General features: G+C 41.0%; 1 long non-coding RNA gene across 1 annotated transcript; it reads left to right on the top strand.

Moving 5' to 3' along the window:
* Nucleotides 1-237: 237 nt before the first annotated feature.
* LOC134442684 (uncharacterized) lies at nucleotides 238-4,026 on the top strand. The gene is made up of 3 exons (XR_010033443.1): nucleotides 238-337; nucleotides 2,589-2,657; nucleotides 3,884-4,026. It is a non-coding gene; the product is annotated as an uncharacterized LOC134442684 (long non-coding RNA).
* Nucleotides 4,027-25,051: the final 21,025 nt, after the last annotated feature.

The raw sequence follows: 25,051 nt of genomic DNA, 5'->3' as shown, positions 1-25,051 counted from the left end.
ATAGACTACAGTTAATTAACTGCACAGTAACTTACTTAAAGATGAAGGCATGAAATAATATGAAGGTACCGTATGTCCTTATTAGTATGAATGTGAATGCTGTGTGATTACATCACAATGACTGTCTGAGCGCTATCACAAGTGGCAAAAGTGGTTTCAGCTAACTCATAGTAAATCTCCATGTGAAAAGTAAATGCAATTGTCTGATTGTAAGAATTCTCAATACATTTACAGCAGCTCAACACAGATTGTAATGGAGGACGGTGCTAAGGAGAGGATGATGGAACATGCTGACAGTCACGGTGTGCGGTCTCACCATGGAAAATTACATTGAAAGGTTTGTTTTACTTTCACTGTCCAAACAGTAGGCTACATACAATGCATACAAATTATAGTACACCCCTTTTGAAAAGTAACATTTTGAAGCTGAGATGGGTCAGTAGCCTCATTATCATCGACTTCTCTTCGAGACTTGGTCTGACCAAGAGCATAACAATTAACGTTTCCCAAACGGCATGATTGACCTCTGGGAGGAGTTCCCGTATTTGCTGGAACTCAGAAAGTACTTTCATTGCTTTTGACTAGTTGCAATGCTGAAATTGTTGCGTCACTTGTAGCGCGTTCAGGCCGACTGAGAACCGTGCTGGAGCCCGTTCCCGCACCTAATCGCGAATCGTGTTCACGCCACAGACATTTGCGTTCGCGAAGCGGAAAGTTGGTTCGCAATGTGAACCGCGAAATACTAGGCTTTTCTCTGCGAACCGTGATGACAGCATGGCATGTGCGGAGAAAGTTCAGAGCCCGGTATGAACACGGGCGGTTAGCAGACAAGCACTTTAGTGCTGAACGTAACTGGTACAGGCACCGACACCGGCTCCGTTCTGGTCGGCCTGAAAGCCCTATTGGAGGGCACAGCCTGGCTAATGGGTCAGGGCTTAGTTGGAGGGCTTAGTTGGAGGGCTTTATTGGAGGGCACAGCCTGGCTAATGGGTCAGGGCTTAGTTGCCATTGTGGGACATTAGTCTATTTTGTTTTGTAATGCTTAGAAGGGCATTGGCAGACTTATGATGAGGTGAAGGGGAATTGGCATACACTAGGCATACACTGATGTATGCCTTGATAATCTAGATATACTAGACATTTTCTATAGCAGCTATTCAGCTCCTATTCACACTGTACTGTCCTGTACTGAGGTGAAATTGATTGTTGTTACCCCATGTATGCTACACCAGTGGTTTTTAACCTGAGGTGCGCCAGAGATTTCAGGGGGTGTGCTGATTTTTTTGTGTTGTGACCAAAATTCTGCATGGAAACATTATAATTAGGCCAAATCTAAACCAGATTACCAATGTAAAACATGTTTTGGTCCCCATGGAAAGTCATTAGGTTTGTATTGATTAATGTCTCAAGCAAGAATCATTGTAATTCATCACTTAAATCATTTTTAGTGCATACATGTCTAGAGGTTTGGGTTGGGGGTGAGTGGTTTCATTGCCTTGGGCACAGGTAAGGGAGTGATTTTAAGAAAAAAAAAAGGTTAAGACTATGCCACTATGCTACACGATATGTGACCTAAGATTGACCTCCGATTGAGAAAAAATCCGCCTGATTTCCAAAAAGTTGTAAGTCTGACAAATTGGTCCGGATTTCTGATCTAAGCCCAATTTCGACCAGATATGCAGTTAGTGTGTTCTTGTATGGTATGGCAGTATTGGAAAGGAGTTCATGATTCAATGAGCGTCATGGTACACATGCCATGATTCAATACTATCACAATGCATAACGATACTTGTGTTATTGCAATACATTGCCTGCATACTTGCCTGTTACTTTTTGCATTCATAAATCAATTGATGCAATGCACTGCCATGCCAATTTTATTCACATCCCTAATGGTTGGGGTGTCGGTCTTGGGATCAGAGGTTCGAATTAGAGTCTTTCAACTCTACACTTTCATGCATGGCCAAACCACAATTGAGCATTAGATGACTGTGTCAATTAAGTAGGTCAAGTTTAGCTGTCATTAATGTGGTGTGTCATGGTATGAGCTTTGTGATTATATCATAATGAAACACATTCCAAACGTAATGACTGATATGTTTAAATAAGTGGCAAACGGCTGTCTTACTTTCATGCTTTCAGCTAACCCATCACAAATCTCTACTTGACAAGTACATGGATGTATGATTGGAATGATGCATAATCTGTCTCTGTGTCTGTCTCTCTGTCTCTCTGTCTCTCTCTCTGCCTTCTTCCCTCCCTCCCTCAAAACACACACACACCCACATAGTTACAGGTGGTTAGGAGGTGATTGAACACTCAGTCGTTCATCGTCCCAGCTACTTTTACTGTCTACAGTACGTAGCATCAAAAATGTATTCACACACTGTAATGGCTCCCAATAGCATATTCTGATTTTACTTGTGCTCCTTTGTCCTGCCTGTGATGTTCTTAGTGGCCATCACATGGACAACCAAGTAGTGTTTGTTATGATTTATTATGATCCAAGAAGGTGGATTACAGTAGAACGTAGTCTAATCCATGTTTCTCAACTCATCTTCTCTTCTTCTACCACACTGTCAATGCAGTTCCTGCTGAATGGGCCATGCTAAACGTACAGCTCAGCTACAGCACGACGATGAACAGCCACATTACAGGTAAGCGTCTCAGTCACTTCCTCTCTATTCATTTCACTCTTCACTTCTCTTCAATTTCACCCATCCAATTTAATCATAATAATTGAGTTTTATATGGCTTTTCTTGATGGTCAAAGATGCTTTGCAAGTGAAAAAAATATAGACAGTACAAACACACAGTATAAGGAATGGCTGGACAGAGGTAGGAAGAAACGGCAGTACAAAAACAGACAAACAAAGGGCAACAACAGATCTGGAGGGAGGAGATGATGGTGATTGGTGGCACTGGACGCCTCTGGTGTTATACATGGTTTGGAAAAGGTGGGTCTTGAGGATGTGTTTGAATGATGGCAGTGAGTCAGACTATCGGATGGGCAGGTGGAGGTACAGTAGTTCCAGAGGGTGGTTGGTACTGGTGGCGAAGTCTCTTTCCCCTGGGTGCAGTACTTGAGGATGGGAGTGAGGAGGTTGGCATCCGAGGAGGACAGGGAGGGGGGTCAAGGGATTCATCAGTGATGAGAATCTTGAAGTGTATACAAGTGAAGCATGACAAAACAAGGTGTGGCAATAAACTAACTGACCTATTGAGTGTGAAGCAGGACAAAGTAAGTAAGCTATGTATGAGTAGAGGTTAGCTTTGTTATGCAGGGAAGCTCTCTTGGAAGCGATGAGTCTTCACAAGCTTCTTGAAAGTTTAGAGGGATGGCCGTATAATGTTTGTTAACCTTACTTCTGAAGCCTCATATACATAGTTTTTGTGGCACTGAGTTATTGGTCTGGACCTTAAGCTCAGTGGTATCATGTGTGCCTCTCATTGGAGCGTTGACTGGCAGGTCGCTGAAGCCCAAAGTGGTGACTATGCAGGATGACCTTGACTACTCGTGCTTTTCTATATGAAGCCTATTGGGTGCTTTTGTTGCTTTCGGTGTATTTGTACTGTAGGGTCAAAGACGTTTAAAATGGCATTGTCATTCAGTGTAACGGATACCTTCTGCTGAGTGTAACGGTAAAAAAACATGACTCTTTTATTTTATTTTTTTTCCCAGTGAATTCATGAAAGCCTCGGCTGTCATGCATTCACTTGAAACAATTTAAAAATCATGTTTTTTTACCGTGACAGTCAGCCGAAGGTATCTGTTACACTGAATGACAATGCCATTTAAAACGTCTTTGACCCTGTAACATTGATTTTGGTTTTGAACTGTTCATGTGTATACTCATGCCATGTTACATGTTTTTTTTTTCAGGTGTAACTAAAGAACCAATGTGACTGCAACAAAGAGCTGCACCGTGGATTGCTTGGCCCAAAGCCTATTCAGCTGCTGACAGCCTTGGCTGGACCCTGGACAATGTCATTCATCTTCCACTCCCCCCCACCCCCCCCCCCAAACTTATGCATAATGTAATGACCCCATTCTGGACAGGACAACTGAGCCGTTTGTCCCACTCTTGTCTAACTTTTTCAGTACTGCCTTTGAAGTCTTTGTAGTTCTAGGGTCAGTGGTTCTCTGAGTAGCAGTCCAGTTTACCATTGTGTCAAAGAAATGTATGCTGCATAAATGCTACACATCAGGCGTATATAGTAACAAGCTGGCTCAGAAGTAAATCAGGCTTAGTTAACCTACAGGAAGTAGTAAACCGGCTAATACATTTACCTGCAAGTATTGGCAAGGGCTTCACGATTCAATGCGCATCACGATACACATCCCACAATGTAATACTATCATGATGCATTGCGATACATTTCTTATTGCGATGCATTGCGATATTTACTTCATTCTCTTTTTTCACCTTTGCCAACATTACACAATAAAAATATAAACCATGATAGTTCATTCGTAGAATAGGTTGCAAAAGGCTAATAATAACGTTTCAAAATAATAATGATGATTTGAAGCCTGAGAGCACTATCACAATATCACGTGGTTGTTTTCTTGACTGAAGGGCAACAGAACTTTGAAAGGACACACCACGATACTGCGCCCTTGCATAGCGCTTCAGTATCATTAATGTGTATCACGACAAATCACGATGTGATTCAATATCTTCAGTCTACCTGCAAGCGTCATTTAGTTAAGAAAATTAGGATTCCAGTCTCTTCTATTAAATGATTTACCTCTGCCTCAAGGTTAACCAAACCTGGTTTACTACTGTGCCAGCTTCTTAGTATACCCACCTGTTGTAGAGTCAGCACTGTTGATATTCTTTGACGAGAGAGAGAGAGAGAGAGAGAGAGAGAGAGAGAGAGAAGTAACAACTCCAGTAGAACACCTTTTCCTCCGTGTTGGACTATTATTGAAGGAATACTCTATGCTCTATGCACTGCAACATTGGAGAAATGTAAGGACACTGGGATGACCATGAGGTCTACCCCCAAGTTATTTGATCTTAACACTTTTGTGTTGTCGGTTTACTGTGTACTGTACAGTATTGTGGATGGGAGCTTTTTCTCTTGCAATATTATAACTTGTGTTTGCTGGTGTACACCATTATTTCCTTCTGCATTATTAAAGTTAATCTATTCGACATTTTGTATTTATCATTATTTGTCCAAATCAATCAGAAGTGCATGTCATTATATTGCAATTAAATAATGTCACGTTTTTGGAATTAATGAAACATGTTCGTGTTGATGCACTAAACTATAATGGTCTTTTTTATGTTGTGATCTCTGACATTGTGCACCTTGGTCAAGGTTAAAGATATTCACAAGGGCAATACAATACGATACAAGTCTAACACTGACTTATGGAGTCTTAGGTACTGGTGTTGTGAACTCAAAATGGAAATACAACAATGTAAAATTAATCCATGCTGCCTTTTGTGCACTGCATTTGAAGAGTTCAGATGCAAAAAACCCTAATTGCCTTTTCAGAAACATTTCGTAATTCATTTTTATTTAATACAAAACTATCAAAATTGCATATTTTTTTATTTTATTTATGTAATTTAAATATTTATATGTATTATCAAGTACATGAATGTAAACCAAACCAACAATGGGGTTCTCTAAAAATATAGAAGTGCAGGTCTTCAGAAGGTTTTGCATCTGAACTCTTCATTTGACATATCAATACATAGCATTTCCAGCTACATTACACACTGATGGAATGTGGTTTGATAATCTACATGCTATGACATGGTGACATGTGCTTACACTGTAACCAGAACGTGTGTAATCTACAATTTACACAGTCAAGGCTCTGTAGAACTCCCTAGTTATGCATTTAAACAACATGCAAATCTCCATTCCCTGACATTAATCAAGCAGCCAGAGGTGACATACTCTTAAGAGCAATTTGTGTAATCCCTGACAGCAACACATACTCATATAAACTTTCAATAACTGGGCTCATTGTACCACAGGCTATTCGGCCTATGGATTTTGTGAATTTTAGGGTTAGGGTTTGCCTTTCTAACGTCCTTTCATCATAAGAGGACAAAATTTGGTATGCAACATCATTATTTCACGCAAAACATGGGATAGGAGTCTTATTGCTGATTACTCATTGTTTAACTCAATAGCGCCCCCTAGAAATGCATTTTTTTGTCATTTTTAGCACCACCTACTGGCAACACACAACAACCTGGACATATCAAATGTGGCATGTGACATCTTTGCGCCTCAAAGAATGAGTAAGTAAAGTCAAATTACAGTGTTCACAGTCACAGACTCCATAGCGCCCCCTACAGTTTCATGTATTTTCTGTATTTTTTACAACTTTGGCCACACCCCCTTGAAATACAGAAGTACATACAGACTTAAGATTGGATATGTCACTTATATAGGTCACACTTAACATATGAGTAAAGTCAAAATGCAGCCAGCACATTTGCAGACTCCGTAGCGCCCCCTAGAAATTCAAACTTTTCTACGTTTTTCTCATCTTTGACCCCTTGTACTGCCAACACATAATGAGGTAGAAGCTTCCAATTAGGTGTGTTAGATCTATAAATCACACAGAACAGGAAAGTGAAGAAAAATGACAACTTCTATGTTCACAGACTCTATAGCGCCCCCTTGAAATTCCACATTTCTGAACTTTGGCCCCGCCTCCCAGCAACATACAAGCACCTAGAGGCCTAAAATTTTATAGACAAGTTTGTCACTATAGACCCTATCAAAATATGTGCCATATGCTGACATTCCATGAAAAAAATGGAATTTGCCATACCAAGCCCTACATGGCTCCTTTGCTTCTTTCGATGGTACTTTTTTAGGATATCTTTGGACTCCGTCTTGACAAAGCATAAAAAGTTGGTACAATATATATTTTTTCTGTAGATCACACATTTCTGGATCAATATAACTGAAAATATCAATGTTTTAATGTTTTTTGGGGAAAATATTGAATTTTAACCATTAAAAGTCACCACTGTAGGGTGCAAAAATGACATATTGCAAGCATTTCTCTTGCCCCACAGTGGCTACTGTAAGTCACATGCCTGTAAATTGTTTAATTTAAGCACAGTACACATTAATCTGTCAATTCAAGTGCATATGTGGATGTATGAGTGGGATTTGACTTATTTATTTACTTAAAAGTATAAAAAGTCATAGCTGTTGGCTGCCAAAATGATGCATTTCCAATAATCTCTCCCATCCCACAGTGGTCACATTGAATCCAATGACCAGAAATTGTTTTATTTTACCCCAGCCCACATAAACATGTCAATTCAAGTACAAATGTGAATGTTAAAGTGGATTTTGAATTATTTATTGACTTTTAAGTACAAAAAGTCATGTCCATTCGCTGCTGAAATTATGTATTTCCAAACTTCTCTGCTGCTCCACAGTGGCTACAATGAATAAAATCTCTGAAAATTTGTTTTAATTCAGCACAGCATGCACAAACCTGTCCTTTCAAGTAGAAATGTGGATGTTTAAGTTATTTTTTAATGATTTATTTACTTTTGAGTACCAAGATCCATAGCCGTTGTCTGCCATAATGATGTATTTCCAGCCATCCCTGTTGCCCCATAATAGCAACATTGAATCAAATATCTGAAAATGGTTTAGCTTAATTCAGCTCAGCACACATCAACTTGTCAATTTAAGTACCCACATACAGTATGTGCATGTTAAAGTTGTTTTTTGAAGGATTTATTGATGTGTAGGTACTAAGTCAAAGCTGCTGCTAAAATTATTTATTTCCAATAATCTCTGATGCCTGGGAATAGGTTTGTTTTAGCACAGCATACATCCACCCATCAACTCAACTAAAATGTGGATGCTTAAATGCCGGGTGCGATTTGGGGGGGGGGGATTCATTGCCCCCCCTTCTGGTATTGATGTCTCCTCTTTTGTGGCTGTATGTGACTCCATTGATAATGATTAAAATCTCAAACATATCCCCCCTTCTGGGTCTTCAACAAATCACACCTCGCTTAAATGGGTTTTGAGTGAAGGTTTGTGTGTATACAAAATATACCTACTTTATTTGGGAAGAAAATTACTTGTTTTCATACTGTGTATTTCCCAAACGTTTTCACCTCAAAAGTTTGAATATTCATCACTTTCAGAATGGCACACATCTATTGATCCTAACTGTATATGACTCAGGAGAAACAATTCCAAGTGGGTTTTCAGATATATGGTGTGAATATAATCAGTGGCAGTGTGTCTGCAGACTTCAATGCATCTAAAATGGTGTATATTATATTTCATTAAAGCTGTTATGGTGATGTATAGAATATTTTACTTCTGCAGCCTGAATGCCAAAAGAGTAGCCTGCATTTCAGGTCTCTTCTGCCCTTATCTCACACTTTCACCAAGTGTGAAAATGATTCATTTGTTTTGAGAGTATGTAAAAACACCAAAGAATATGTGTTAAATAGGACCTACATAGGAGAACACATAAAAGTATATTTGCAGGATCTTCACTGATTTAAGGTATGTGTACAAAAAGACTCATAGTTTGTTTTACCTGCATTGAACAACACACCAAAGCAGAGGTGTCAAAAGTAAAAGTGATTTTGTGGTGTAATTACAACACTGGCAAATGGCATTACATAGTTGTACCTAATGAGATAGATAGTCTGTGTTGTTACTGAAAAACACTGAAAACCTAACAAGGACAAACCACAAACTTGATACAACCAGTGCAGTTAGCTGAACGTAAGACAAGTGCATGGGTCTACTGGTTACTCAAATAAGTTACTTGTGTTTGAAGGAAACTGTGCATCTTTTTTTTACTTTTACTTTTGACACCTCTGCCCCAAAGTCAATCAACTCATCTTAACAGAACCAATGTAACACAGTACTGCACAATATTTGGCCTCAGTTTAATGTGTAGCTTCATTCAAAAATGGTCATTCAGCATCAGAGTAAAATGAAGTCAACTGTGTATCCCCATTTGACTTAACATTCTAAGGAGGTACTGTAATTATCCGTCATACCAAGTGGTGATCGGCAGGTCCTTTCAAGTAAACATACCTAAAACATGTTGTGCATAGTTCAGAATTCTTAGCACACATTATTATTGCTTAGCTATTTAAACTATTGATATATCAAATATGACCTTACTTATAGGGGATCATGTGCAATTATCGCTGTACAAGCCTTTATTATGCCATGACCAAGTAAAGATACACTGCAGTTCCAAAGTCAATTAATGATTTCCAGTCATGTAGTGCATGGTGAGCTGGACAGACATTCTTGGGGGAGTACAGAGCCTGTGCATAGTCTGTCATATTTTATGCAGTTACAGTCAAACTTTGCAGTTCTTGAATGATGATGATGATAATAACAATGCTTTCGTTTCATATAGCACCTTTCAAAACACCAAAGGTTGCTTAATATAATATTAGTAAGTGTTTCAGTATACATGTACATGTGTGTAAGTATGAAGGTGTGTGCTTGTGGACACTAGAAGCCAAAGAGCGTCCAAATAGAGATGAGATTTAACCCATTGATGCCTGATGTTGCGTTGCGCAACATTGGCCTTGGCGCCTGGAGTTGCATTACGCAACATTCAGGCTCATGAGATTTGAGACATCATTATTAAAAATCTCTGTTTGAGACACATTCTAATGGAAGATGAGGGTCTTAGGGTTAGGGGGTGCACGAATCACATTGAAATGTAAAAGGGGGTGCACAGGAAAAAAAGTTTGGGAACCGCTGGGTTAAGGTGTTGTTTAAACTGATGTAGGTTATTCCAGAGGAGTAGGGCAGCTACATGAAAGGCTCAGTCACTGGTGGCCTTGAGACTGGCGAGAGGGATGGCCAGCTCGCCCTTGGAAGAGGAGCGCAGCGATCTTGAGGGGGTGGTGGAGGATGTCTGTGAGGTGGTGGGGTGCTAGACCATTGAGGGACTAGAAAGTGAGGAGGAGATGCAAGATTGGACGGGGAGACAGTGTAGCAATAATGTGTAGTAGGTCTGAGTGTATGTTTTGTGTTTGTGGATTCATGTAAGGTGTGTGTGTGTGTGTGTGTGCGTGCGTGCGTGCGTGCGTGCGTGCGAGAGAGAGTAAAAAAGGAAACACGGAATTAATGAAGGTGCTCTACTTTACTTAACTCTACTCTACTCTACTCTAGCTGTCAGGGTACGGGGGTGATGTGCTGCCAGTTTCAGCTGTGCTGTTTCAGGATCCTGGCAGGAGAGTTCTGATATTGTGCATTTCCAGGTATGGCGAGTCAGAGTCAAGTTTGGGAGTTGAGCAGTGGCTGATGTGGCTAGGAGTGGCAATTCAGCATCCTGACAGTCTAGTACAGGGGTCCCCAAACTTTTTTCTGTGGGGGCCACATTATCATTCCTGACTGTGATCAGGGGCCGGGATCAATCATGTGTGCTGTATACTAGGCCACTGCCTGTTATAGCCATAATTTCTAGCACAAAATAGTTCATCATTACAAGTGATTTGGAAAAGAAGTGAGTACTTCACATGTTTTTCAATTTGAAATACCACAGGTATTCCTTTTAATTTCCAATAACCATGTAAAAATAGCAAGGAAAGGTCAGAAAAAATAGGGTGATTGACAGTTTATGAGTGATACAATAGAAGTGGAAATAAACATATATTTTATCATTATTTTGTTTCTGTAAGGAATGCTTCTTTGGGCCAGTTCAAATGGTGAGGTGCAGAGAGGTGGAGGGCCAGTCAAAGGGGTGTGGCAGGCCGCATCCGGCCCCCGGGCCTTAGTTTGGGGACCCTTGGTCTAGTAGATGAAGCTGGTGCACACGTTCCTGTGCCTCTACACGGAGGGCAGAAGGCTGAGCAGCATGTATCACTGTCAACCGTCAGTCCTTTAAAGATGAAGCAGGGGGTATGTCTTGCAGGGGGGAGTGGAGCCTCAATGGCACTTGTAGCTTGAGCAGCTTCCCACACAGTTATGCAGCTGAAGAGTATGGTCTTAGTTGTTCCTCTGTGGATAGAATAAGATGTAAATGTGTGCATCACAACAAAACGTAAATGAACAATCCAGAGACATAATAATGGCTTTCCATTTCTTGGTGTGTTTGGGAAACAATGCATTAAATATCTAAACAGCTTCCAGAAACTTGCCCTGTACTCCCACAAGGTTCTGGCCCCCAAACTGTTTCCTGTCATTGTCCCTAAATGGTGGAATAAGCTAGGGACTGCCACAAGACCAGGGTGATCGCTCTCAACTTTTAAACAGCTTGTGAAGACTCATCTCTTCTAAGAGCGCTTCCCTATAACAAAACTACTCGTGAGTTTACTTTGTCCTGTTTACATACTGAATAGGTCCTCCAGTTAGTTTACTGCAGCACTTTTTGATATGCTTTACTTGTATATTTAACTGCTGTGTTCCTGCGCAGTCCGCTTACCTGTGATATAGCTGTACATCGCTGTGGCGAGCTGGGAGGTTAGCATGGCCCATTCACTGCAGCACTGACAGAGGGAGAGACAATGACATTAGGTTGAGAAATATGGTTTAGAGTACTTCCACTGAGAGCCACCTTCATGATGCACCCTACCACTGTCTAATTGGTTGTCTATACATGTAAGTGGACGTCAAAAACATCTCAGATAGGATAAAGGAGTACAAGTTGCAAAAGAATATGGGAGTTACAACAGTATGTTAACAGTCTATTTTAATGCTACAGTGCAAACCAATAATGAGTACATTCCTTTAATGTACAACATAAGTCAACAGAGGTTAAAACTGAAGCAACAGACATTTCGGACATAGTCCATTCTCGATGTCTCCAGTAGCTACTGGATCAAGTGATAACTACTTTTTGGGAGCGGACGCACCAAGCAATACATGAATCAAAAGTGTAGGCACAGAAGCCGACCTTGTTGGTTTTTGTCCTTCAATAAAGTTCTGTGAGAGCCTGCACACCTTGAAGGCTTCTTTCTCAGCAGGTGCAGCTTTTCAAGGGACTTAAATAAATAGTGCTGAACCGTGAAGAAGCAGTGTGGTACTCTTCTTTGTGTAAACTGTCCTTCAATAAAAAAAATCTGAAATCTCATGAGCCTGAATGTTGCATCATGCAGCTCCAGGCACTAGGCTCAATGTTGCGCTACGCAACATCCAGCATCAATGGGTTAATACACCATCTGTGAAGTGAAAGCCCAACTGGGAAACTCCAACTCCTATTGTCATTGTGACAGAGCATTCCACAACACAAGAGTACACTGCACACAACAAAATTGCAATTATGCATCACCCGTGCACATTTGCCTTTTTATTTTTTTGTAGTCTTTATTTTGCTCCCTGATTATTACCTGTATTACATGTGTCTTAAAATGTCCATGTGGGTATTACGTGTACTTGACACCTTAATTCCACCCCAGGGATCAATAAAGTTACTCTACTCTATTCAAGGGGGCAACCCACAATGGTGCCCGAAAGGGAGCAGTGTGGCGGGGCCGTACCATCCTCAGGGTACCTCAGTCAGGGAGGATGGGGGAGAGCATTGATTAATTACTCCCCACACCAAGCTGGCGAGTCGGGACTCGGACCGGCAACCATTGGCCAACAAGTCTGAAGTCCTGACCACTTACCCATGACTACCCCGAAATTACCACAGAAAAGAATTTTTAAATAACACTTCACACAAAGTTTTCATTTCCCATTTCTTGATTTAAGCAATAACACCACATAGAAGAGAAAAGACACAAAAAAATCTGTTTTAGTTTGACGCTATTGGAAGACCATCAAAGCTTTACTCATATGTCAAAATACTGTGTCGAATGTGGTCCAAATTTTTAGGATACCCTAATGACTATCAGCACACCCCCTGAAATCTCTGGCGCACCTCAGGTTAAAAACCACTGGTGTAGCATACATGGGGTAACAACAAGCAATTTCACCTCAGTACAGGACGGTACAGTGTGAATAGGAGCTGAATAGCTGCTATTGAAAATATCTAGTATATCTAGAATATCTAGGCATACATCAGTGTATGCCTAGTGTATGCCAATTCCCCTTCACCTCATCATAAGTCTGCCAATGCCCTTCTAAGCATTACAAAACAAAATAGACTAATGTCCCACAATGGCAACTAAGCCCTGACCCATTAGCCAGGCTGTGCCCTCCAAGTGACGAGACACTTTCAGCGTTGCAGCTAGTCAGGTCAAGAGCAATGCAAGTACTTTCTGAGTTCCAGCAAATACGGGAACTCCTCCCAGAGGTCAGTCATGCCGTTTGGGAAACGTTAATTGTTATGCTCTTGGTCAGACCAAGTCTCGAAGAGATTTGAACGTCGATGATAATAGGGCTACTGACCCATCTCAGCTATCTCCTTTTCCCTAACACCCTCTGGGGGGGCTTTAGTGCCCCATTGAGACACACTACCCTAAACAGACACCTATGGCCAATGCTGATTTTCTGAATATGCGAGAGTGGTTCAGTGTTTTGTATGACACCTGATCTGAACTCATTCGATCATACTAACCCCAACTCCGATGAAGTTGGGACGTTTGGTAAACAGTGAATAAAATCAAAATGCTATCATTTTCAAAACACTCAATCTATTCATTAGATGGAGAATAGTGACAAGACAACATATTAAGTGTTAAAACCGAGAAAAAATATTGTTTTGGGGGACATATGTACTCATTTCTAATTTGAGAAATCCAACACGTCTCAAAAGAGTTGGGACGGGGACAATAAATGGCAGCAAATGTCGAGGAAGACTAAAAACAAAACAAAAGACAACACTCAACAGTTAAATACATTAACCGATGAGATGATTTTATATAAAAAACAGTGTTAATTCCTATCTTGGACATGATTTCACCAGCTTACATGGTGGGTGTATTCCTTGTCATGTTTTGCAATGTTTTCCTTTCTGTAGTGCTTACAGTGTGACAGGTCTTGACCAAAAACCCACCATTTTATCACATGCTGGTCCTTATGATGGAGCCAAACTGTTAAAACATAGTAGAGAATGCACTTTGACCTTACTATGTGGCAGTAATCGAAGATCTCCCTTCAAAATATAATGCACGAGTGGCTTTTCATGCTGTTTAAAACCCATTTATACCATTCAGCACTGTATTTAACTCTACAGATGAGTGAGAACATCTTAACCAATGCACTACTGCATCCGCATGCCATCATGGAGGCTGACTTTTGAAGCTAGCACTAACACAAGTTGGATGGTTCATTTTCACTGTAGCACAGGATGTGCAATGCTCTATTATTGTCAAAAAGAATGGACTTCTACAACTTCTGCTGACTTCTGTAAGCAAATGACAGTTTCCCATGTCTTCTGGGTCTATTTCAAGTGAGCTCAGGTGCTTAGGAGAATGTTAAACCCCTGTGTCATTTTCATGCATTAAGCATTCTTAATATGGTCAATTTTCAATAGCTCTAGCACTCCAGGAATTAGAGTGAGACTACAGCCAATATATATTTCATGATGTCATGAACCTATACAATGATTTTATTAACAAAAATATGTCTTATATACACTCAATCGTGGTAAATCAAAGGGAATTCAAAATGTATGTAATAACTATGGTAATTATTCCCTTTGCATCTTTAATTCTGAGTGACTCAGCCTCTCTGTGATGATCTTATACCTGATGATCTATATTGTCCGTCAGTAAAATTCATTTTGAAATGTTCTTCTTTGTTGTTTTATCTTATTTGGATGTTTACTAAATTTCACTGATCCCCGTCCCAACTCTTTTGAGACGTGTTGGATTTATCAAATTAGAAATGAGTACATATGTCCCCCAAAACAATATTTTTTCTCGGTTTTAACACTTAATATGTTGTCTTTTCACTATTCTCCATCTAATGAATAGATTGAATGTTTTGAAAATGATAGCATTTTGATTTTATTCACTGTTTACCAAACGTCCCAACTTCATCGGAGTTGGGGTTTGTAAGTGGGGAGTTTTGAAGAGACAAACTGGACATCAGTGAGGGAATTCACTTTTGCACCACCGTAGTTACACAAAAATGGAAAATATGTCAATAAGCCATATTTGAAACTTTTTTCAGTTGTATGCAAGGAGGTCTACTTACTGTATCATTGGTTGTATGCCTTGCATATTAAAATCATTCCATGCAAATTTTGGAAATTGCTTCTGTATTTGTGTTCAAAATGTTACTTTTCAAAGGGGTGTACTATAATTTGTATGCATTGTATGTAGCCTACTGTTTGGACAGTGAAAGTAAAACAAACCTTTCAATGTAATTTTCCATGGTGAGACCGCACACCGTGACTGTCAGCATGTTCCATCATCCTCTCCTTAGCACCGTCCTCCATTACAATCTGTGTTGAGCTGCTGTAAATGTATTGAGAATTCTTACAATCAGACAATTGCATTTACTTTTCACATGGAGATTTACTATGAGTTAGCTGAAACCACTTTTGCCACTTGTGATAGCGCTCAGACAGTCATTGTGATGTAATCACACAGCATTCACATTCATACTAATAAGGACATACGGTACCTTCATATTATTTCATGCCTTCATCTTTAAGTAAGTTACTGTGCAGTTAATTAACTGTAGTCTATTGGTCTGCAGAAAGTTGGGGTTAGGGGCATTGCTCAATTGAAGTTCGGCCACAGAAGAAAGTGTAGGGAGACCACACTAATTCTTTCCCCAACACCCCAACAATTTGGGCATGGTTAACTCAGTAGGCCTACAGTACATGTGACAGTGACGTCAAGCAGTAGGCTACTGACAGAACCTGGCCAAACTCAAAATACCCTAATGTCAACGGTTCAATCACTGTTATACACAGTAAAGGGTGGATTGAGACTTGAGTCATCTTCCAATGCAAAGTATGACTCATCATACATTGCAAACTCACAGTGTATGAATTAAGTAGTGACTTAATTCGTACACGGCGAGTTACTGTACATCTTGTGTAACATACCATCACGTCCCATGCACTCCGTTGAAATACTTTTTTTTTTTTCTGCTACACCTGGAAACATAAATGAAAACAATTTGAAGAGAAGAATGCAGTGGATCAGTGTTTTTATAGTACACAAGAATGGTGCAATCAAAACACTACTGTTATATAACTTAAATGGCTTCCTTGGCTTTTACTGGATTATCTGAGGAGTATTCGTTCATTGCGCGTACTTACATTAATAACCATTCTTTTGTGGCAGGGGTGGGGAACCTTTTTCATTCAAGGGGCCACTTCAAATTCATCCGAGGGACGTTAAAGTCCTGCGAGGGCCATATTATGAACACAAACCAGGATTTCCCCCTGCACTTTAGGACTACATTGAAGCAGTCACCTTTAAAACAGACCCCACCATCTCTAGGTTCCCTAAATATAACTTAGCTGTATTGCAAATGTGTTTTCTAAAATTGCTTTACAATGTCATATTTCATGTGAGGCTGCATATATTAAAACTATATGGGGGCCAGATAAAACTGCCCCAAGAGCCGCAAACGGCCCTCGAGACGTAGGTTCCCCATCCCCACCGCTGTTTTATGGGCTTTAGCTGTGGGTGTAGGCCTACCCTCCCGGATCGGCTACTAAAAAGCCATTGCATGCAAGCCCAAACAGCCACCTTAACAGTTTCGTCAGAACGACGCTAAACGAGGATGGAATGACTAATCGTTCCCTGGCTGTTTAGATATTGAATCAATACATTTCACTCAAAAATAGAAGCTCAAATACTGTAGTTCCAGCGCTCAAATGTGATTTGACGAAGGCTAACCTAGCCTGCCCATCTTCAAAACAAGCTTGACGAACGGCATATGAGCTGTCAAGAACGCCAATGCATGTTACAAAAATATTGATAGTTTGATCCTATGAACGACATCAATGTAGGCTTACTTACCAATAAGGACAAGGAGAGAACAATTTCACCGTGGAAGCAAATTGTCAACAAGCTGTCAACTTTTTTTTTTTATTATTTTTTTTGACAAGCTGTCAACTGCTACTAGGCATCCGCAAGGAAATTGCAAGCGCAATCATTTGCAAACTTTATTTATTTATTTATTTTTAATCCAAAAAAACAATCACGTTCATAAAAATAGCAGTAGGTTAAATGCTCAAAAAATGCGACATTATGGGCAACTATTCGATTAATCCAGCACATTTTTTTCAATATTTCATAGACGCACGCAAGCCCTCTTCAGGAAATGACATCATTTCTAGTACAGTAGGAAGCAAATGTTTAGTTTTTAATTTATCCTGAAACTAATCCGATACGGTTCGAAAAACAAACATCGGGGGAATAAATATGCCTATTAAAAAGGTATGCAATATATGCCGCATCTACTGTATACAACTTTATTCGGATAAAATACTATTTTCATGGACTATTAATCAAATAGTCCATAAAGTTCGATATTAAATCCTGGCTTTTAGGATAGCCTAGTGCTTCGATGGAAATGCTGTTGTAGTGAGAAAGCAGGTAGCCTAAATAACTGTTTATTTCTGTTATAAATGCGTTCCGTGTCCTTTCATGGACCAGAACAGCCTTGCTGCGCATGTGGATAAGAAAGCTTTTCGTTGTGCAGCTTGCAGCATGAAACTGCCTTCGCATCGGATACAGACGCAAATGGGCTGCCTTTCACTCGAGCGCCGACGCGAAGGGTCCTGACAAGTCGTCTGTATTCGAGGTAATGGGGGTGAGAACGTGTTGACCGGCACACATCCCTCCATTTGTCAATGTGAGCGCACTTGAACTGACAGATTCGGAAGCGCGTTGCGCTGGCAGCAGTGTGGCGGGCAGCCCCCACCGTTCTCCCCTCCAGCCAGGTAACAGTCTATTTAAGATGTTGAAAGTTGCTTGTGAGTGACTTTGGAAGTGATCTAAATAGAGCCTTGACTTTTATAATGAGACTTTGCTAATTGTGCATTTATCAAATCTACCGCAGAAGAGGTAGCCCAAGTTATGTCAACAATTAACACAGTGTAACATGATTGTAACAACCATTATTAGCCTATAATGAATCCAGAAGTTGCTCAAACAGTTTCAGGTCTAACGATGAACCTGTTCTGTAGAATGTTTGGGAAACAGCGAGAGGATTCATGTAGGTATGTTTGGGAAAACGTCGGCCTCCTGATGAAATATGCAACGCGCCAAATCACATTTGTAACATACGGCGGCATGGAACAGAACAGCGGCAGGGAGGGAAAAAAAACGTTTGTGGGTGAATTCCAGCAAATCTGCCACTTATAGCCTTCTGCACAGCAATAATAACAGGGTGCACAGTAATGTCTTATGCGGCGGTGAACAGGATTGTGTTTAATGACACCTCCAGAAAAGTGTTATTACTTACACGGATACAATCTCCGACCCAAAGAAGCAGTTTTCACTCACAATAGGCTACCAGTGTAATACGATTTGATAATGTCTTGCAATGATAGTTGGGCTTTAATATTGGTCTTAACAGTTTGAAAACACACATGTACTAATGGAGGAAAAATGACCGGAGATGCAGAGTTTTCCAAGTAAGGAATCTGAATGAATCGCTTCCTGATGACTGCAAGTATGTTCAACTGCTGCGCTGGGAGACGCACAGTTAAAGCGACAGTAGGCCTACACTTTTTAGTCCATGCGGTAAATTATGCTCTCGGCATGGTAATCTAATTATTTTAACTTTCCTACATAATATTCATAATTTTAAACATTTTAAATGTTTGGTTTAGCTTACTGTGGAATGTGCATTAAAATGTGATTAAAAAAATAAAAATAATTATAACCGAAGCGTGACAGCCGCCAGTTCCACATGCCCCCCATCACCACCCCAGGACCTGCCCCCCAAAATGTCTGTGCACGCCAGTGAGCAGGCAGCACAAAAAATAGAGAGGAGAAACGTTTTTCATCGCGCTCTTCTATACTGTCCGGTGCGTCGCGGTAAATGACTGACATGAACTTGGTTAAACCTCACCGAGTATCTCAGACTGACTCTGGAAACGGACTGCTGAAGACTTGTTAACTGAACACATTCATTGGGCACGGTTCTAAATAAAAGCATTTTAATCTTCCATATCTGAGATGATCCTATGAGGCTTCTTTAAATTACAGAAACCTAACAAGCCCTGTCTTGACCACATCTACATCTTTCAATTCAGCACCGTTTATTATGACAACAAGTAGGACACAGCGCAGTAAATTAAACTTTTCCTAATAGATAAATCACACGGGCGCTTTAGTTTAAGGTTTGCATGTGAGCTATCCAATCAAAAAATGAAATTTACATTCCAGTGCCGTTTAGTAGCCTAATCGCAGTTGTAGTGATAAACTGCAAGAGGCACATGAGACTGGAGTTGATAATCACAGGGCTCGACGGCCTCCGATCCACGGAGAGGTGTCGCCTGTTTGTATTCACTGTTCCTTCTTTTTTTGGACCTATAACTTGAGGGAAAACTCTGCTTCATTGAGACAGAAGGCGTTTTCAATTGTTCAGATGCGCTGACAATGAGTCAGTGAATAGGCCTACATATGTGTAAATTCTGAGTCTTCAAGTCTACAAGCGCTGATGTTTTTCCCTCAACCTCGCGCGCCCCTGCGCTACAAGCGTAGTAAGCACGTTGGCTGCGCAGGTAGACTGCTCACGGCTGCCTCCCTTCTCACCACACATCGGGCCATTTCAATCTTTATTTTAACACATTAAAACAGCGATTTCAGACCAAATATTTTCAGAGATGATAGACAAGATGTTAAACAACAATAATTTAATGAGAAACCGATTTCAGGAAAACATTGGTTCTCGACCTATTTTCGCTGTTTCCTGAGAAACAGCCAGCGCGACATCCGACGGGTTTTCCCAGATCGCATCACATTTGTTACAGTTTGCTGCTTCTTTCACTCATCAAGGGGGGAAACTACTTTCCTTTTGTCTAACAGATTGTGCTGGAACAGAAAATCAAGTCAAGTAAGAGTACCAAATAAGAGTAATTGAGAATGTAATGGAACCAATCAGATTCAATCACATTGATAAGTCAAAACAAAAGTGCCAGAACTTCTTTCTTCTTTACTCTGATGGCCATCATTCTTTCTACGTGCAGCCCCCAAAAAGTTTCTCTTGACTCTTGATTCCTCTTCAACAATAGCTGCCAAAACCATACTGTCCATCACTCCCCTTTCTTTGCTCTTATCTGACAAGTGATGAAACCCAGCGGTGACTGGAGAGGTTCTTCTTTGTGTGGCGTGTCAGCGTTGACCCACTCATGCCATCTGCATTGTCTGGCTGTTGCAACTTCCGTGGACCAGTAAGTAATCAATGGATGCTATCTACACAAATGACACGCAAAAGAACAGGAAACAGTAAGTATGGATGCTAAGGACACCATCTACACAAATGGTAGGCAGAAGGACAGGAAATTGTTTTTATAAACTGGTATCACTGCATTCCAATTGGACAATGCATTCTAACCCTTATCTATTTCAAATTAAGGGCAGAGCTTGCTGCTTTGTTTCTCTATTTCTTTCTTTATTCTCTCTCTCTCTCTCTCTCAGCACCAAACATTGAATTAACACCGCAAAATGTGCTGAGTGAGTTGACACATCGCACGCATGCGCGCGCACGCACACACACACACACACACACACACACACACACACACACACACACACACACACACACACACACACACACACACACACACACACTAGTTTATCTAGACTTTGGTTGTATAATTGTCTGACTTTTTAAGGGCACTCATACCAAATCTCAATTCAAACTCAATACCCCGTAAAGACGACCTTCAACACACACACACACACACACACACACACACACACACACACACACACACACACACACACACACACACACACACACACACACACTTTGATACGATATGCATCAGTGACACAGCAGACAGTGCTGCAGTTATCATGCATCTTGCACCTTGCCCCAAGTCGAGATTACCCTGGCCAGACGCCAGACAGGCTATCTGCTTATTAAAAGAGTACGTGAGGAGGAGGAAGATAGGATATTTAAACTCCAGCTCTTCATATGGTAATGGCTGAATGTCGGCTGGCTGTCTGGACACTTGTCCTTATCTTCATTGCTATCTGTTGTGCTAGACACATTGTGTACTGGTGCTCAAGTTTGTCTGAGCATGGAATTATTCTTGGGGCGTGCTCTCACATTATATCTGCCTGCAAAAAATATATATTCAGGGAACGTATGTGCATAATGAGCGTTAGTGAATAAGAGACAGGGACTGTGCTGCATGAGAATATAGGCCAACTCCTTCAGGGAGGGGAGGGGGGGGGGCAAATAGGACAGTTGTCCCGGGCCCAAGGACAAGAGCGGGCCCAGAATTGTGTTCTCATTACACTGTATGTATTGGGTGGGGCGCCATTTCAGATGACTTTGTCCTGGGCCAAGCCAATGCTGTCAGCAGCCCTAAACTCCCTAACTGTCCTTCATTACTTTGCATGTTGTTTTATATGGAAGTGTGTGTGCGAGCGTGCATGTGTACTTTCATGACACTGTGTTCGTGAAACTTTGTTCAGTGTCCTTGGGTCCTTCATTGTACTCAAGCAGCCTGTCTTGAATAGCCACCACCAGGCAGGCAGATGAGAAACAGGAAATAGTTTGGAAGGTAAAGTGGTGTTGGTGAAGGTATGTAGGCCTAAGTGCCTGGCAGAATGAGCTCTAAAGTGGTGTTGATGGAGGTACTGTACGGAAGTGCCAGGCAGAAGGAGCACTAAAGTGATGCTGGTGCAGGAAACGCCAGGAAGAATGAACGCTACAGGCTCAGCATTCACAGCACCTGCCACCTGCTGTGGCCCAAATGGAACCAAAGAGGATTCCATTATTGTCTCCCACAGAGACCAAGTCGGATGTGGTGGGATGCAGGATGACATGTCTAGGAATGGAAACCAAGGTGATAAACATCAACAGGACAATATTCGGAATAGGAGAGGTGGAGGAGAATACATCTTCCATTTGCTGTTGTGCTGTTTTTTTCTGCAACAGAGTGAAGACACTTTAATACCTCAAGCACTTGACTTCTTTTCACTGTAATTACAGATGTCATGCTCCTCTTATTTTAAGACAAGGGAGAAGAACATTGGGCAGGTAAAAAAAAAAAGAGCCACGGACCTATATTTGTGTTGTCTTGTCTTTGCTGCAAACTGGTAATTAACACAACTGGGTCTTGAGGATGCAAAGTCTTTGTGGGCAGTTAGAGGCTGTCAGGGCACTACAGGGCTCCACATCAGCTGCACAGCTCTCCAGGCTCCACATCACCTGCACAGCTCTCCATCGTTATCCTCCCACCTGGCTGTCAGAAGGAGTGGAGACCAAGACCCCGATGAAAACACAGATGGTGGCATGCCTGCTACACTCTGCCCGAGAGAGAGCCAGCAGGGTCTAAACGTGGCTTTCTAATAATAAGAAATGCACTCAGAGTGCAGACCTCCATCAAGAAAGATGTTTGAAAGAACATTTGACTATGTTACACCCTATTTTTAGATGCGTCCCACTGTGCAAGATTTTTAGTTGTTTATTTCCAGAATTCATGCTAGCCATTCACGAATGTTACCTTTTTAATCAATACTTACCACCACCATCAAAATCCAAATGTTCATTATGACTGAAAAAATTGCACTTTTCATACTTTATAAGGGGAATCTTCTCCATGGTCCGCCATTTTGAATTTCCAGAAATAGACATTTTTAGCTGCAAAACTGATCGTACTTGGGCCATACTAGAAAATATTAGTTTATTACTTAGTAATCTTCATGAAAAGATCAAATTTGGCTATAGGCAACCCAGTTCCAATGAGCAGCATAGTTGCAGTACTTTTTTGACCATTTCCTGCACACTGTTAGCCTGGGTCACACCAGACGGTGTATGTGTAGCTTCGCCGCCCCCTGGCGGAGCAGTGCTTCACACACACCGTTTGGTACAGAGCCATAGAGCACGCTCCGTCTCCAACCAGAAAATAGACGGAGCATTTATTGCTTCAAAATCAATGGTAACTCACATTGAGAAGTCACAAGACAGATTAGAGACTATATTGACTCTTTAAAGATGAACAGGAAGGTTTTTGAAGGAATTTGTTGGTGAGGAGGCCGTGCCGAAGCAATAAATTCTCAGCCTATTTTCTGGTTGGAGACGGAGCGTGCTCTATGGCTGTGTACCAGACGGTAGTGTGTGTAGCTCTGCGCCGCCAGGGGGCGCCGAAGCTACACACACAACGTCTGGTGTGAACCAGGCTAGCACACTGTACCTTTAAAATGAAAAGGGGATTACAAAAAAAAAATCACATTCACAGCTTGTTTAATGTTTGCATGCAAAATTGCAAATTTGCATTGAAATCCGTCCGGGGTTGTAACCCAAGATTGCCTGTTTCTTTTTTGTCTGTAACTGTTTTTTTTTAGTTTTTTTTAATGTAAAATCGTAATTTAAAAACAAACAAAAAAAAAACGAAATAGAGATTTTATGTCAAAAAAGCGTGATATGAAATGGGCCGATGGATGGGCCCCCTAGCTAAATTCGCCATAGGCCCCCAAATTGCTAAATCCGCCACTGTAGTGTAAGGAATCATTTTGAAAAGACAGTAACATGCAATCAGCAATGCATTACAGTTTTTGAGTAACTTGCCCAACACTGAAATCCTATAGTACTTTTTCAAATCCAGCCTTATCCATGGTAGGCTTATTGATAAATTGCCTTAACAGGTTATGAGGAGGCCAGGGGGGCGTTTGGGCAAAAAAGGTTTAGAACGGGCATAGACGGACGCATCTGTTGTCCGCCTGTCAGACTTGTTATTTTAAGTCTTTCTGCCTTCTTTTTGTGGAGTTAGAAACTGGTCGTTATGTTCTTCAAATCAATTTGCGGTCACTAGGGGATGCCTCCTAGGCTAGCAATAGTGAAGAATCTTTTTAAAAATCCTGTTTCCAGTTGGTGATCCGGAGCCTTGAAAGACAACGGGTTGTTCTCATCAACAGTCTTCGGATGTTTAGTTCATTCGGGCCAGACTAAATTATAAATCCAATCTCACATTCAGTCTGGTTTATCAGGCTACAGCGTTTCAGCCAAATCCGTTCATGAGTTTTTGAGTTCTGACAAACAAACGGAGGGACAGACAAATAGACAAACAGACAAACAGAAAGACAAACAAACAGACAAACCAACGCAAATGAAAACATAACCTTCTTGGAGGAGGTAATTAAGTTCAAACAATGTTATGGACTATACTTTATTCATAATGGCCATGCCTGCTGCCACGGCCAGCACTATGAACATCAACAACTTAAACCTGCAAACCACCATCACTCACACAATATTCAAACCAAACAAAACTTTTCAGAGTTTAGAGCGAGACACAAACATATGTGCTGTGAGAGCTAACAAATAATAACAATGAGAGCACGTCTGGAAAATGATTCAGTCCCTGTATTTGAGTGTGTTTTTGCAATAGCAAAACCATTTTAAATGCAAATAATATTCTGTATTTCCATCTCCTCCTTCCTCCACACCTCTTCATTCCTCATCACCAGAAGGGGTGCAGGGCCCTACATACCGAATCAGCCTGAGAGACAAATTACATCCTCCCACCCACAACAGAGGAGGGCCTAGTTTCTTTTAGAGGGCAACCATCTGCTTTATGGCAGCATCTTCAATTACTGTTTTAGAAAATCCTTGGGTGTCAACTCCCCCCGCCCCCCAACACTGACAGACAAACAGATACACTGAAAGAAAGATGGACATATCAGACTAAAATACATAGGCCTACACACACGCACACACACATATCACAAGGGAGCAAAGAACTCGCTTTGTGTTGACTGCTGCGTGCATGCGTACGTGTGGTGGCTTGCGATGGTGGTCGACTGGGTATCATTTCTTCGAGACTGCAGTGTGGCGAATGTGAACAGGTCTTGTTTCATTTAATAATGGTGTTTAACTGGTTATCTACAGTCTATAGGGCTACACTGTGGGGAATATGACTGGGTCTTGTTTCATTTAATAATGGTGTTTAACTACTCTAGTTACATGACAGAGGATTTTTTTCTCCACCAGTCAGCCAGAGATAAAGATG

The sequence above is a fragment of the Engraulis encrasicolus genome, unplaced genomic scaffold (assembly GCF_034702125.1).
Source record: "Engraulis encrasicolus isolate BLACKSEA-1 unplaced genomic scaffold, IST_EnEncr_1.0 scaffold_207_np1212, whole genome shotgun sequence".
In the NCBI taxonomy this organism is placed as follows: Eukaryota; Metazoa; Chordata; class Actinopteri; order Clupeiformes; family Engraulidae; genus Engraulis; species Engraulis encrasicolus.
The sequence above is the reverse complement of the archived record's forward strand: the minus strand, read 5'-3'. Positions and strand labels throughout refer to the sequence as shown.